Below are 9,413 nucleotides of genomic sequence, written 5' to 3'. Positions count from 1 at the left end.
AAGTCACTACAATGAGGAGCCTGCACACCACAATGAAGAGTAGCCCCCACTTGCAGCAACTAGAGAAAGCCCATGTGCAGCAAAGGAGACCCAACACAGCCAATAAATAAATAAAATAAATAAATAAATTTATTTAAAAAAAAAAGAAAAGAAGTATCAGTAAGTCAGAATCTATAAGAATTCAGCCACTAAGTAAGCAACAAAATACAGCTTTAAAATAAAAAAGACTATGAATTTGGCAAGATTGCCAAGCTTCTGCAGTTCTTTTTTATGGTGGAAAATCTTTATCTTCTCATGTTACATAGTCATAATGTCAATTTCACATACTCAAGGTAGACATGGCAGAGTCAAGAATAACATTCTTTTTGATAGGGAGTCCAGGCATCAAAAAGTTGTGGTACATATATACAATGGAATATTGCTCAGCTGTAAAAAGCAAGGAACCTGGGACATTTCTAGAGACATGGATGGACTTGGAGACTGTTATACAGAGTGAAGTGAGTCAGAAAGAGAAAAACAAATACCATATATTAACACATATATGTGGACTGTAGAAAAATGGTACAAATCAACCGGTTTGCAAGGTGGAAATAGAGACACAGATGTAGAGAACAAACATATGGAAAGCAAGTGGGGAAAGTGGGGAGGGTTGGGGGGGAATGACTTGGGAGATTGGGATACCAAATTGTATGCTCTAAATATATGCCGTTTATTGCATGTTAACTGTATTTCAGTAAAAGTTCTAAAAAAAAAATCAATTATGTCAAGATGGTGTAATGTATCATTTAAAGCTTGTGTTTCCTTATTTATTTTGTGTTTGGATGATATGTCCACTGGTGTACTTGGGGTGTTAAAATCTCCTACTATTATTGTGCTGCTGCCGATTACCCCTTTTATGGCTGTTAGCATTTGCCTTATGTTTTGAGGTGCTCCTATATTGGGTGCATAGATATTTACAATTGTTATATGTTCTTCTTGGATTGATCCCTTGATCATTATGTAGTGTCCTTCATTGTCTCTTGTGATAAATAGTCTTTACTTGAAAGTCTAATGTGTCTGATATGAGTATTGCTACTCCAGCTTTCTTTTGACTTCCATTTGCATGGAATATCTTTTTCCATCCCTTTACTTTCAGTCTGTATATGTCCCTTGGTCTGAAGAGGGTTTCTTGTAGACAGCATATATAAGGTTCTTGTTTTTGTATCCATTCAGCCAGTCTGTGTCTTTTGGTTGGAGCATTTAATCCATTTACATTTAAGGTAATTATTGACATTAATGTTTCTATTACCATTTTCTTAATTGTTTTCGGTTTGTTTTTGTAGGTGTTTTCCTTTTCTTGTGTTTCCTGCCTAGAGAAGTTCCTTTAGCAATTGTTGTAAGGCTGGTTTGGTGGTGCTGAATTCTCTTAACTTTTGCTTGTCTGTCAAGCTTTTGATTTCTCTGTCAAATCTGAATGAGATTTTTGCTGGGTAGAGTATCCTTGGCTGTAGGGTTTTCTCTTTCAGGACTTTCAGTATATCCTGCCATTCCCTTCTGGCCTTCAGAGTTTCTGCAGAAAGATCAGCTGTTATCCTTATAGGTTTTCCCTTATGTGTTATTTGTTGCTTTTCTCTTGCTGCTTTTAATATTTTTTCTTTGTGTTTGTCATTAGTGTGATTAATTTGTGTCTCTGTGTGTTTCCCCTTGGGTTTGCTCTGTATGGGACTGTCTGCACTTCTTGTACCTGATTAACTATTTCCTTTCCCATGTTTGGGTAGTTTTCAACTATAATCTCTTCAAATATTTTCTCAGGCCCTTTCTTTTTTCCTTCTTCTTCTGGGATGCTTGTGATTCGAATGTTGGTGCACTTAACATTGTCACCAAGGTCTCTGAGACTGTCTTCCGTTCTTTTTATTCTTTTTTCCTTTTCCTGCTCTGTGGCAGTTGTTTCCACCTTTCTGTCTTCCGACTCACTTACTCATTCTTCTGCCTCAGTTACGCTGCTGTTTATACCATCTAGAGTATTTTAATTGCAGTTATTGTGCTGTTCCTTCCTGTTTGTTTGCTCTTTAGCTCTTCTAGATCCTTATTAAATGTTTCTTACATTTTCTCTATTTTGTTATTGAGATTTTGGATCATCTTTACTATGATTACTCTGAATTCTTTTTCAGGAAATTTTCCTATTTCCTCTTCATTTATTTGGTCTTGTGGGTTTTTATCTTGCTCCTTTGCCTGCTAGGTGTTTCTTTGTTTTCTCATTTTGTCTACTAGTATTTGCTGTCTCCTTTCCTGTGCTAGCATTTAGAATACTAATCTCTTATGCTAAACATTATTCCTCCACTGACATTTTTTATCCTGTTGAAACTGTAAATTACAATGGTATAAACTTTATAGATGATTCCTGGTTTATTCCTTTTTCTGTCCTTTTCCTTTCTGTTTAGTCTTTCATTTGCTTGTAGAATGCCACATTCAGAAGCCTTGCAGCCAGCACTTCAGACAGAGCTCCTGAAACACCATAGGCAAGGCCAGTGGTGGTGATTAGGGATGGTCCTCTTCTGTGTGCAGGACCCACATCTCCACCCCCTGAGCTTCCTTTCTCCAAGGTGCCTGGAATTTTAGAACATGAATTCCCATCCTGTGGGAAAGGAAACTGGAAAGATTTCTGTGAAGTCAAAGTTCCTGCCAGACGAGTAGTCTGGTGTGGGACTCTACAACCCCACAGTCTTTTAGAAAGACATTTTGAAAGGGGACAATATCTAAGCCAGGGTTCTCCAAATTTTGATTCTAAACTCGTGCTCTGGTCCTTGACACCACCTCCATGGCCAGACTGTGAGGCTCTTGTCCTCTCTGCAGAGGTGCCAAAACTTAGAATTTTTATCTGAGTTTGTTAGCAGTTAATCATCTCTTTAAAATTGCAATTTTAAAAAATCTATTTTCTTTGATTTACCATGTGCCCTATAAATTTGAAGTTTTGTATGTTTCTTTAATTTTGGTAATTATTGCTCATTATTCTTTAAGTATTTCCTCCTCTCATTTATTATTTACCTCCTTCTACAATTGATGATATATGTATTTTTGGTAATTCTACTTTACTCCTCCAACTGTTCAAACTTTTCCATTTTCTAATAATTTTTCATCAGTGATCATTTCATGTTTACTTAGTGGCTTAATGCAGCATAAACTTATTATTTTGTTCTGTGTGTTAGAAATTCAACACATATGTCACTGGGCTAAAGGATGCATTGTTTCCTTCAGGTTTATGGGGGGAATCCATTTTCTTGACTTTCCAGCTTCTAGAGGCTGCTCATTTTCCTTCAGTGGTGGCCTCCTTGCATCTTCAAGGCTGACAATGGATGATCAAGTGTTTGTCACCTTGTATTACTACAACACTGACTTTTCTGCTGCCTCCCACTTCAACTTTTAAGGACCCTTATGATTACATTGGACCTGCCTACATAATCTAGAGTAACTGCTTATTTTAAGGTCAGATGATTATCAGACATAATTCCATCTGTAACTTAAATTTCCCTTTACCATATGAGGTAACTTATTCATAGGTTCTTAGGACTTGCATGTGGATGAATTTAGGAGGCCACTATTCTGCCTGCCAAAGAGGTTGTTTTATTATTTTTTTAAAAATGTGCTTATGTTTTGCCTCAAGTATAGTATATATACATGTATATGTTTGTTTTCTTTCAAGAAAAGGACCTGTATATCATATGCTTATTTTAATATACAATTGACCCAAAATACTACTAGTAAGTATATATTTATATCACTAAATTTTTAAAAAATTAAATAGTTAAGTAGTAATGCCTAATGCTTATGAAAAAGAATGTCATGTCCTTTATTTCAGTAATGTTACTTTTGAGAATTTACTTTAAGAATATAGACATAAAATGTACTTGACATATAAGATATAAATCAGAGTATAAAACATGTAGTTATTAACATTTCAACTATATAAAAAAGGTGGGGGGACCACCTGAATATATCCAAAAGAGTTATGTTGGGATAGTGGAATAATGGATAACACATTTCTTCTCTTCTGTCACTTAGAAAATTTTAATAAAAAAAAATTCAATACTGCAGTTAAAATTTTACCTAATATTTAGTCAAGATTATTTTATGTAAAACATACGCTCCATTACAACATGCAAATAGTGAGACTTCCTTAAGAAGGAGCATTTGTTGTTGATATAATGACCATTGTGTTCATAAACTTTTAAAGATAATATGCTTCTTGAAATAAATTATACATATAAATAATATAAGTATTAAACATATATATATTTAAACTCATTTAATTTGATATTCATTCTCAACAGTTCTCCTCTTGATAAAATGTATATTTGTCCAGAGAAGATTGCTGTTTATTTTGGTAATTATTTTTTTCTTCTAATTCTGGGATCTTTTCAAAACATAACTATTTAATTATTTTAGCTTAAATTTTTATTGGGCTACATATAAATAAAGGTAAGAGACTTAGTTATAGGTCTCATTGACTGGATTGAAATCTAGTCTTTACTACAAAAGAACTCTGTAATTTGGTCATTTACTTACCTCTTCAATTAAATAGTTCCCTCATAGTACTGAAGTGAAGAATTGATTTGTTAATCTGTGCTTTTAATATTTTTCTTACACAATTTTCATTTAGATCTTTAAAATATTCCAGTTTCTTTCTGAATATTTATATCTTATTTTCTATTTTCTTGAGTATGTTTATTTGGAGTTATTATAAAGCCTTCTAAAAATTGTATTTTTTGCTCCCCTGTGTTTACTCTTGTATTTTTTTTAATCTTAGTTTTATGTCACATCTGTTTGTTTCTTTCTCTGCTTGGTTATGCTAAGGCCAAATATTTTGTGTAAAAATAAACCAGAAATAATTTAAGCCTAGAATAATGGTGAATAATATCCCAGTTTACAGGATTTATATACACTTCTGGCAGATGGCTATAGGCACATAGAATCTCATATCTCTTTAATAGCAACAGAATATGAGGTTATTTGCACCTATGTTAGTTCCTCTGAGGACATATCTATTTCTGGTTCACCCTAAAATCTAGGGAAGATTCCTATGGGATCCCATCCCATAGTCTGGGTAATCTCTAGGACCTGCCCAGCTCTACTGTATATTTTAGTTCTACAGTCCCTTCATTTTATTGTAAACTCTTAGTATTCATAGTTCTTTTATTCCATGAAGGATTCTTTTCAGTTAGAACCCTCTCACTTCCTGTTGTGTACCTAAACGGAGCCAGCCATCAGAGGTAGAGTCAGGATTTCCTTGGATTTGTCCACTTGTGCCTCCCTTTGGCATTCTCTGTTCCTGTGGAAATCCCTGCTGTCTCATCCTGAACAACATCCATCCCTTAGGCCCACAGGTCCCTACTCTTTATGCACCATTAGTGGCTATGATTCCCTCAGGCTTCCAGGGACCCTATATAACCAGGAAAAGTGAAGAGCTTCTTATATCACAGATGTATAAACTGGTAACCTTCTATAACCCTTAGAAAACACTGTCTCCAATTTGAGCATGTTATGAGCAGAAAAGCAAAACAAAGCAGTGAAAGTTACTTAAGAGATGGAGAAACAAAAGTAGACTGCAGACAGGAGTAAGTCTGTTATGGGGGAGGAGGGCAAAGCTGGGAGGGAAAACAGCTATCAATTAGTCAATGGAAAGAATGGAAGAAACTGTGGATCAAAGGAAAGACATTGGATTTAAGTAATTGAAGATAGGAAATTAGAGTGAAGTGAAAAAATAGTGAATTTTGTAGGAAAAAAATGTATAATGTGATACACTAATGTGAGAGGAGATGTGTTTGGGTATTTGAGAGAAGTGGAAGAGAGTATTTGAATAGAGTGGTGAGAAAGAAACTTGGAGTATTATAGAAACAAAAGGAAGGAAACAATGTAGTTTGAGAACAAGAGTGGTAGTGAGGTCAGAACTAGTAAACTGTGTAAGAGGCAATCTAAGGGATTTCAGCATGAGCGCACAGAGATGGAGAGGAAGGCAAGTGGGGGAAAAATCACACATGTAAGTCCACCTCCCTTTTTCCATATAGAAAGAAGTAGGATCTTGTAATGACAATGACTTTCCTTTCATTCAGAGATCAGTAGACAGTAATTAACACATTTTAAATACAGAAATGCATTGACTTGCCTGTGTCTTTAAGAATTCACTGCTCTGAGGAAAATTGGTTTGGGGGACTGACAGAGGAGTGGAAAGAAGCATGTAAGTGGCTAATAAAATAGTACAGAAGAGAAATCATGACAGTGATGAAGAGCAGAAGTGAATGACTTATACTCTGGATATAGAAACAAGGACATGTTAATGTACCTGAATAACCAAGGACAATGCCTGTTGATCTCATATAAATATTTAGTGGTTCAAATGTGATAATAAATATGTAAATAATTTTAAGATTCTAAGAGTACTCTTAGATATTAGAGTGTGATTATGACTCATGAATATACTTAAGGGATTATATAATAATGTCTTTTTTCCTTTAACTATGGAAAGATCTCCATTAATAGCCAATGTACTCTTATGAATGAATTATTGCATCATGAGAGATAAGGCACAGATAGTTAAATGGCAGGGGATTTAGTAACAGACCTAAGATGCTATACAGCTGTTGTGACAGGAAGAAAGCATGGCAGTAAAAGTATAAATTAGTTGATTGCTGATGTAGTTAAGTGTCGAAAGGAACTGATTTTCTGTTTGTTTTAATATCATCGTGGCATTAGGAACTGCGGATGATGGTAGGCATGTGGCTGAAGCTTCAAGCCCTGACCAAGCTAGTCACATGGCTGCAGCAGCCATGTAGGCGAGGCAACCACTGTTCTGGGAAAACACCATCTACATGAGCAGAACCCTGAAATTGATATTCATTAAAACTATTTTTGTACTTGTATGGCATTGGGTAAACCATTTAATTTTCTAAGCCCCTGTTTACTTATCTATAACATATCTTGCTGTTGACATCATTGAGATGCTTTATGGTACAAATATGATAATTAAAATGGAAAAATTCAAATTGAAGGAGGACTGTGGTTAGCATTTTTATGCATTATTTAGTTTAATTATCTGTACAATATTGTGACAAGGCATGTTATCTTTGTCATTGATAAAAGACACTAAACAATGAGCAAAGGAGAAAAAGCAAGAAAAACAAGAGAATGTCCTAGATTATTGCAATTAGAGTACATCACTAGATCACAGTCTGGGCATGAGTTCATTCTGTTAACCTAGAGAAGAAGAGGCAGTAATGGCTGCTATTTTTCTTGTAGCTGTCAAAGATGGCCAAAGGCCGTGTCCACAGATGGCAAACTTAGAAAATTAGTTGTGAGTCCAGTGACAGTAAAAGGGAGGCTCCAGAATCAACAAAACTGACATATAGCTCACAAATCAGTTATATCCATGGAACAAATGTTATAAACTCACTTAAATAAAACTCCTGCCTCATTGCAGGGTAGGTACTCATAAATAAACCTCAGCGGAGAATATGAAAGAGAAACCAATCTCCAAATACCTGAAACTATGTAATTTAGGTAAGCGCTATTTACCCTTGGATTCTTGTGGACTTCTGGTTCCCATTTAAATCAGTTTGAGGGTTGGTTTATCTACCTCTCAAATTGGTAACCGCACGTGCTGCATATATGGTGTTTTATGATATATCACTTTCGTATCCTATAATATTGCTTGATTAGTCTTGTGGGTTTTTTCCATTGGATAAAACCAATCTATGCACTTACTGCTTAACCTTTTTCTGACATTTATTTTTAAATGTTTTCACCAGCTGTCATTGTCAGAGGAAAATGAATGCTTAACATGGAGAGGTCAGGGTCTGGGAAAATATTCTTACTTTATATCACATGCAAAAATAAATGGCAAGTAAATGATAAATCTAAAATTGGATAAAAGTAAACCACGCTATCAAAATAGTAGTAGAAAACATAGGAGAATATATTATAAAGTAAGGAAAGGACAGAACATTTTATGACTCCCGTAAAATACAGAATCATTAAGTAAGATTGACAGATAACTATATAATAACCATAAACCATTTTAAGGATTAACAGTCATATAGTAAAAGAGGATGGTGACTTTGAATAATTTTTCAAAACCATTTTCCAAACTGTATGCAGAATGTACCTACAAAGCAAGAGTTAAGAAAAACCTGATAGAGAAACATGACTTGCTATCTTCTCAATGTTGTATGTTCTTCCTTTTAGGAGTTCACAGTTTAATGGTAGGAAAATGGCTCCTTGGGACAGGCTCTAATTCCAGTATCAGACAGTCTGCTTCATTCTACCTCACTGGGATTCCTGGCTACGAGGATGTTCAACGCTTTATTTCCATCCCCTTTTGTGTGTTCTGTCTGATTGGAATAGTGGGCAACGGCACAATCCTTCACATCATCCACACTGACGAGAGTCTCCATGAGCCCATGTACTACTTCCTGGCCATGCTGTCCCTCACTGACAGGGACATGTCTGTCTCCACCCTGCCCACAGTACTGAAAACCTTCTTCTGGTTTGATGATAAGGACATTGACATGAATGTTTGTGTAGCTCAGATGTATTTTATCCAACTTTTTCTCTGATGGAGTCAGCTGTGCTCCTAGCCATGGCTTTTGACCGCTATGTTGCCATCTGTGATCCTTTGAGGTACTCCAGCAAACTTACCCCACACCGCATTGTCTGCATAGGGGTCTTCATTGTAATCAGGTGCTCCACTGTCCTCCCTGTTGTTCTTGTTCGTATTCCCACATTTTCCTTCTGTCACTCCCGTGATCTCTCCCACTCCTTCTGCTTACATCAAGATGTCATCCATTTGGCCTGTGCTGATATCTCATTCAACATTTTGTATGGCTTATTTGTTATTGCATTTTATTGGGGTGTAGATTCTCTAGGAATATTTTTACCTTATGCTTTCATCCTCCACTCTGTGCTGCGTATTGCATCCCAGGGTGGGAAATTCAAAGCCCTCAACACATGTGCCTCCCATATTTGTGCTGTATTCATTCTGTATGTGCCAGTGATAGGATGGCCCTTAGTGCCTTGTTTTGCAAAACATTCCTCTCCCATTATTTACATAACCATGGCAAATATTTGCCTGTTAGTTCCACCAGCACTCAACCCAATTATTTATAGCATCAAGACAAAGCAGATTCGTCAAGGCATCCTAAGGATATTATCATCCAAAAGGGTTGGTCTTGCTCACACTTAGAAGGCATAAGATTCCCTGTTATTTAGACCTTTGCATTCAGTTTCTTCATCCTGAAGATAACCTCTTTAGAAATTCTTGGACACTTTGGTACATAATTGTTCTATGGTAGCTCATAAATTCTACACTTCCCCTCAAGAAAAATATTGCGGTTATTTGTATGATTATGTCCTAGCTTTAAAGCATCTCAAAACCCTTGTGTATG

At 35.8% G+C, this 9,413-nt stretch overlaps 1 pseudogene; it reads left to right on the top strand.

The window, feature by feature from the left end:
* The first annotated feature begins 8,078 nt into the window (after window positions 1–8,078).
* Window positions 8,079–9,211, top strand: LOC130860838 (olfactory receptor 51G1-like; annotated as a pseudogene).
* Window positions 9,212–9,413: the final 202 nt, after the last annotated feature.

Source organism: Hippopotamus amphibius, chromosome 9, assembly GCF_030028045.1.
Source record: "Hippopotamus amphibius kiboko isolate mHipAmp2 chromosome 9, mHipAmp2.hap2, whole genome shotgun sequence".
NCBI classification, from domain to species: domain Eukaryota; kingdom Metazoa; phylum Chordata; class Mammalia; order Artiodactyla; family Hippopotamidae; genus Hippopotamus; species Hippopotamus amphibius.
Note: the sequence above shows the minus strand (reverse complement) of the source record. Positions and strands in the feature narration are given on the sequence as shown.